At 40.7% G+C, this 6,137-nt stretch overlaps 1 non-coding gene across 1 annotated transcript; it reads left to right on the forward strand.

Moving 5' to 3' along the window:
- The first annotated feature begins 5,422 nt into the window (after nt 1-5,422).
- Nucleotides 5,423-5,529, forward strand: LOC131241800 (small nucleolar RNA R71). Its single transcript, XR_009169368.1, has one exon. It is a non-coding gene; the product is annotated as a small nucleolar RNA R71 (small nucleolar RNA).
- Nucleotides 5,530-6,137: the final 608 nt, after the last annotated feature.

Below are 6,137 nucleotides of genomic sequence, written 5' to 3' on the forward strand. Positions count from 1 at the left end.
GCTAGACATTCACGTTGGAAAGAGAGGGAGAGAGAGAAGAGAGAGAGAAAAAGGAAGGAAGAAAAGAGGAGAGAGAAAAAGGAAGAAAGAGGAAGAAAAGAAAAAAAAAATACTTTTTAAGAAAAAAGTGAGTTTTCTCTCACTTGATTTTTTTTTTAAAATATTTTTATTATTATTTAATTATTCATTCATTCAAATAAATAGATCTTACTTGCCCATCTTATATATTTTGTTGTTTGTTTAATTTTTATTACTTATTTTAATTGCTTACTATAGATTTAAACATGTCATTTTAATTTTTGTCGTTCAGTTGTCTTTATTTTAATTAACATGATATGATTTCAAAAATCTTGAGTTTATAAATTTTGGATTCTTAAATCAAATAAATTATATTGCATGTTTATTTATTTTTATTTTTACTATTATTAAATTCTTTTTTGTAGAACTTTAATCATGTATATGCAATTTACATTGATTAACAATTTTGTTTTAAATTTAATAAATTGTGCACATCACGTATTATGAATTGATCAATAGGAGTCGTTAAATGTTTTTAGAAATATTTGATTTGTGTAATATTAAAATCATGCATCATTAAAATAGTTATGAAACACCAGAAAATAGGTGCGGCGATCAAGTCCTCTGGGTTGAAAATCCTTAAAGCGTAAATAGGTGGGGCGATCAAGACCCTTGGGTTGAACGTCCCCGAAACCCAATTGGTACCTTTTGGAACATCTACCGTACCCATTGAGTGGGTGAGCATGTCAAGATTGCAAAAGGTTCCCACTGGTTCGGTAGGGTAGTAGTCTGACCAACTAACGTACAAATGGGTCCCTCACCAAGTGCCCTTTGGATGGGTGAGCATGTCATGCAAGAGGTTCCCATTGTCAGGCTAGGTGTTGTATTGGCGCGGGTGTTGGCCAACCGTTGTAAACTGGCCTTGGTGTTAAAAAGATTAAACCACACCTTTATTATGGAGTATATCATATGTTGATTTCATACATTCATGTTTCATTGAATTTACGTTGAAATTTGGTGTTTATTAGATCTCCTCATTTGTTGATTTACCTAAATAGATATTGTATCTTTTAATACTTTTATTCATGTTATATGAGGTTATTTTGAAACTTGTGTTGAGATTACTCACTAGGCTTTACAGCTTACTTTGTTGGGATTTTAAAATTTCGGGATCGGGATCACATGGAGGAGCTTAAAGAGATTTTATTTTATTTATTTTTATTTCTTTACCATTTTCTAAATAAGTGTATTTAACATCTAGTATGACAACATTACGATGATATGTGTTTGATAATAATCTTGAATAGTCGGAACATGGACATTTTTCTTTAAATAAATGTTTAATTATTAAATTTTTAGATTGTTATATTTTATGAATGAGGTTATTTTGTCAATATATGCGTGGAATATGAAGTGTAAACATACAAAACATAAGTCATGCCTGCGGGTACGGAATCGGGGTCGGATATACCCAGGTGCCGGATTTCGGGGCGTGACACCTTGAGATACACATGGTCTACGGCAAACAAAATATATAAATTCCCAAAAGATTGGGGGAATGGCCCCATGAAATCGATGCCCCAGCAATCAAATGCCTCGATGATAAGAATGGGGTTCAAAGGCATCATATTTCGACGGGACAACGTTCTCAATTTTTGACAACGCTCACAAGCTTTGCAAAACTCATGAGTGTCCATTGAACATAGTGGGTCGGTAAAAGCCACATGCAAAATCTTGGCCGTGGTCTTTTTAGCGAGAAAAGTGACCACCACAGCCTATGAGTGACAAAAGGAGATGATACTTTGATGCTCATCGTCGTACACATCTCCTCAAGATTTGGTCCGGGCAATATTTAAACAAATACGGATCATCCCAGAAAAAGTTACGTACCTTGGTAAAAATTTCTTCTTATCTTACGATCCAATGTGTCGGTATGGAACCCGTGGTAAGATAATTAGCAATATCGTGAACCAAGGTGAATGGGAGACTCGAACAATTGTTCATCGGGAAACATGTCATTGATATGTGTTGTTTCAATGAAATCAGAGGGATTAAGGCGAGAAAGATGGTCACCACTACGTTCTCTACTCCTTTTTATCTTTTATCTCTAGGTCAAATTCTCGGAGTAGGAGGATCCATCGTATCATGCGGGGCTTAGCATCATTCTTAGACAAAAGATACTTAAGCGCTGCGTGATCGGTGTAAATAATGATCTTGGATCTAATCAAGTAGGACCTAAATTTGTCCAGGCGAACACTACGGCTAAGAGTTCCTTTTCCGTAGTCGAGTAGTTCACTTGGGCGGGATTCAGAGTCCTACTTGTGTAGTAAATGACGTAGGGCTTCTTATCTTTTCTCTGGCCTAGGACCGCCCCAAGAGCATAATCAGACGCGTCGCACATAAGTTCAAAAGGAATGCTCCAGTCGGGTGGTTGTATGATAGGTGCACTAGTCAATATGCAAGCTTAGTGAAAGCTTCCTGACATGGCTCAGTCCACTCGTATGGTGCATCCTTTTGAAGTAGATTACATAGAGGATGAGAGATGAGACTAAAGTCCTTTATGAATCTTCAAAACCCGGCGTGTCCTAGGAAGGATCGCACGTCCCTTATATTCTTGGGTGGAGGTAGGTTAGAGATAAGATCGATCTTTGCCTTATCCACCTCGATTCCTTTGGATGAAATAATGTGTCCAAGGACAATTCCCTTCTGAACCATGAAATGACACTTCTCCCAATTAAGTACCAAGTTCTTTTCTTGACATCTTTTCAGCACACATTTAAGACTTTCCAAGCACTCGCTGAAAGATGGACCGAAGACAGAGAAATCGTCCATGAAGACCTCTAAATATTGCCCCACCATGTCAGAAAATATGCTCATCATACATCGCTGGAAGGTGGCAGGAGCATTACATAGTCCAAACGGCATCCTTCGGTAAGCAAAGGTGCCGTAGGGACATGTAAACGTAGTCTTTTCTTGATCTTCAGGGGCGATCTCTATCTGGTTGTAGCCCGAATACCCGTCAAGGAAACTGTAATAGGAATGACCAGCTAACCTTTCCAAGATCTGATCAATGAAGGGCAAAGGAAAGTGGTCTTTCCTCGTGACGGTATTTAATTTTCTGTAGTCAATGCACATCCTCCAACCAGTAGTGACTCTAGTCGGCACGAGTTCATTATTGGCATTGGCTACGATGGTGATCCCGGACTTCTTAGGAACCACCTGAGTTGGACTCACCCATTGACTATCAGATATAGGGTATATGATACCCACATCCAATAGTTTAAGAACCTCGGCCTTAACCACTTCCTTCATGTTTGGATTTAGTCTACGTTGTGGTTGCCGAGCGGTCTTCGCATTATCCTCAAGATATATGCGGTGAGTACAAATCGAGGGGTCGATTCCCTTGAGGTCCGCGATTGTCCATCCAAGGGCTCCCTTATGCTCCAGGAGAGTAGATATGAGCATACTCTCTTGTTCTTTCTCAAGGTGGGCAAAAATCACCACCGGGTATGTCTTATCTTGACCTAAGTATGCATATTTTAAATCAGAGGGCAAAGGTTTTAGGTCAAGCTTCGGTGGCTTGAGGTTAGACGGTAGAGGCACTTCATCAGTTTGGGGTAACTCTTCAAATTGTGGCCTCCACCGGTTAACTTCAAGTACCGGTACCGCATCAAGCATGGCACACGTCTCCCTAATTATGTCATCATCAAACTCATGGGAGTGGGCCAGGCACGTCTCTAGAGGATCAGAGGATAAGGTAAGGGGTGTCCTGTCATCCACGAAAGTATCGATCATGTTAATATCGTGGATATTGTCATCTTCCTCTATCCGTCTGGCCGTGTTGAAAAAGATATTCATTTCTAATGTCATATTCCCGAAAGACATACTCATGACACTATTCCTGTAATTCATAATTGCGTTTGAAGTGGCAAGGAATGGGCGACCAAGAATGACGGGAATCTGAGTGCTTGTGTTACCGATGGGTTCGGTATCCAGGATGATGAAATCAACTGGGTAGTAAAATCGATCAACCTGGACCAACACATCCTCAATTATCCCTCTTGGTATACGAACAGAGCGATCAGTAAGTTGTAGTGTGGTTAGGGTGGATTTTAATTCCCCCAAACCTAACTGTTTATATACCGAGTAGGGGATAAGATTAACGCTCGCTCCTAAGTCAAGAAGTGCGTGATCAATTCGATGGTCCCCAATTACACATGATATGGTTGGGCTACCGGGGTCTTTGAATTTTTACGGCACATCTTGCTTTAGGATGGCACTCACTTTCTCAGTCAGGAAGATTTTCTTTTGAATATTTTGCCGTCTTTTGGTCGTACATAAGTCTTTCAGGAATTTGGCATATGAAGGTATTTGTTTCACGGCATCAAGTAGTGGAATGTTGACCTTCACTTATTTCAACACCTCTAGAATATCCTGAGAGTTAGAGAGTGATTTTGGTGCAACCAACCGTTGGGGAAATGGAGCAACCGGCTTTCCTTGAGGTTCCGGTTCTAACTCTGGTGGGGCATGGCTAGATCCATCTTCTTTATCCACTTCCGGGTCCTTAGGCTTTTCAGCCCTAACCGGAATGGTTTTGTCAATGATCTTTCCACTCCTAAGAGTGGTGATGGATTTAGCTTGCTCCATCTGATTTGAAGAGCTTGGGTCGCTAACTTCATATTGCGGTTTAGGATTGGGAAGAGGTTGAGCTGGGAAGCTCCCCTTGTTCCCAATCGTATTTTCAGCCTTAAGTCCTTGTATTGCTTTTGTAAGGTCTTGGAAGGCCTGTAGCATACCCTGATTGAAAAGCTCTTGCTTTTGAAAATGTTTCAGAACCGAATCCTCTTGAGGTTTCTCTTGAGTTGGATTTTGATTTAGGTAACCTTGAGGTGTAGCGGTTTGTCCATTCCTCCAACTGAAGTTGGGATGATTTCTCCAGCCAGGATTGTATGTGTTAGAGGTGGGCCCACTGAAAGGTCTTTGGTAATTGCTTATAGCATTGGATTGCTCATTTAATACCTCTTGAAAGGCAGAGATAGTTGGACAGTTTTCAGTAGTATGAATGTTGCAACCACAGATGCTACAAACAATTTCCTTAGCCTTATCCTTCTTAAATTCCATGGCCTCGAGTTTCCTAGTGAGATTAGCTACCTTAGCATTAATATCATCGTCTTCTCTCAGGAGATACATTCCACCCCTTTCCTTGGAGTGAGTCGGCCTAGACGTAGTACTAGGTCTAGGGGAGATATCCCATGTTTGTGTGTTCTCAGCAAGTTTATCAAAGTAATCCCACACTTCATCGACTCCTTTATTCATAAACTCCCCATTACACATCGTCTCGACTAATTGGCGCATGGGAGATGTCAGTCCATCATAGAAAAAGTGTGTAATGCGCCATGTTTCAAAACCATGTTGTGGGCATGAACTGACAAGATCCTTGAACCGCTCCCAACATTGGAAGAATGTTTCATCTTCCCTTTGGGCGAAGTTCATGATCGACTTTCTTAGGGTGTTCGTCTTATGGTATGGGAAAAACTTCTTAATGAACTCCCTTGTCATGTCATTCCATCTGCCAATTGATCGAGGACGTAGTGAATGTAACCACGTCTTGGCTTTCTCTTTCAAAGAAAAGGGAAAGAGTTTCAACCTGACCGTGTCATCAGACATGTTAAGAAAGTATAAGGTAGCTATGATCTCGTCAAATTCTTTTAAATGTAAGTAAGGATTCTCTGACTCAAGCCCATGAAATTTAGGGAGGAGTTGGATCACCCCTGGCTTGATATCCATGTGTCCTGCATTCTCAAGAAAAACTATGCATGAGGGCCACCCCCGCCGGTTGTAAGTAATCTCGTAAGGTACCAGGCGGGGTGCTTGATGCACCTCATTCTCATCCTGGAGATCTTCTACCCTGGGTTGAGGTAGAAGAGGTTGATTTCCAGCCATATCCTCAATTAACTCAGGGGATTTCGAGCGGTGTCTAGTCCTACGATGGACAGTTAACCCCTCAACTAATCCTCCTTCAGTCAAGAGACGTCGAGTGTTGTCACGAGCCCACTTGGGCATGAAACACTCGCAGCCCTCAATCAAATTCTAAACCTAATCCTAAGAAGGGAAATAAA

This window comes from Magnolia sinica, chromosome 3 (assembly GCF_029962835.1).
Source record: "Magnolia sinica isolate HGM2019 chromosome 3, MsV1, whole genome shotgun sequence".
NCBI lineage: Eukaryota > Viridiplantae > Streptophyta > Magnoliopsida > Magnoliales > Magnoliaceae > Magnolia > Magnolia sinica.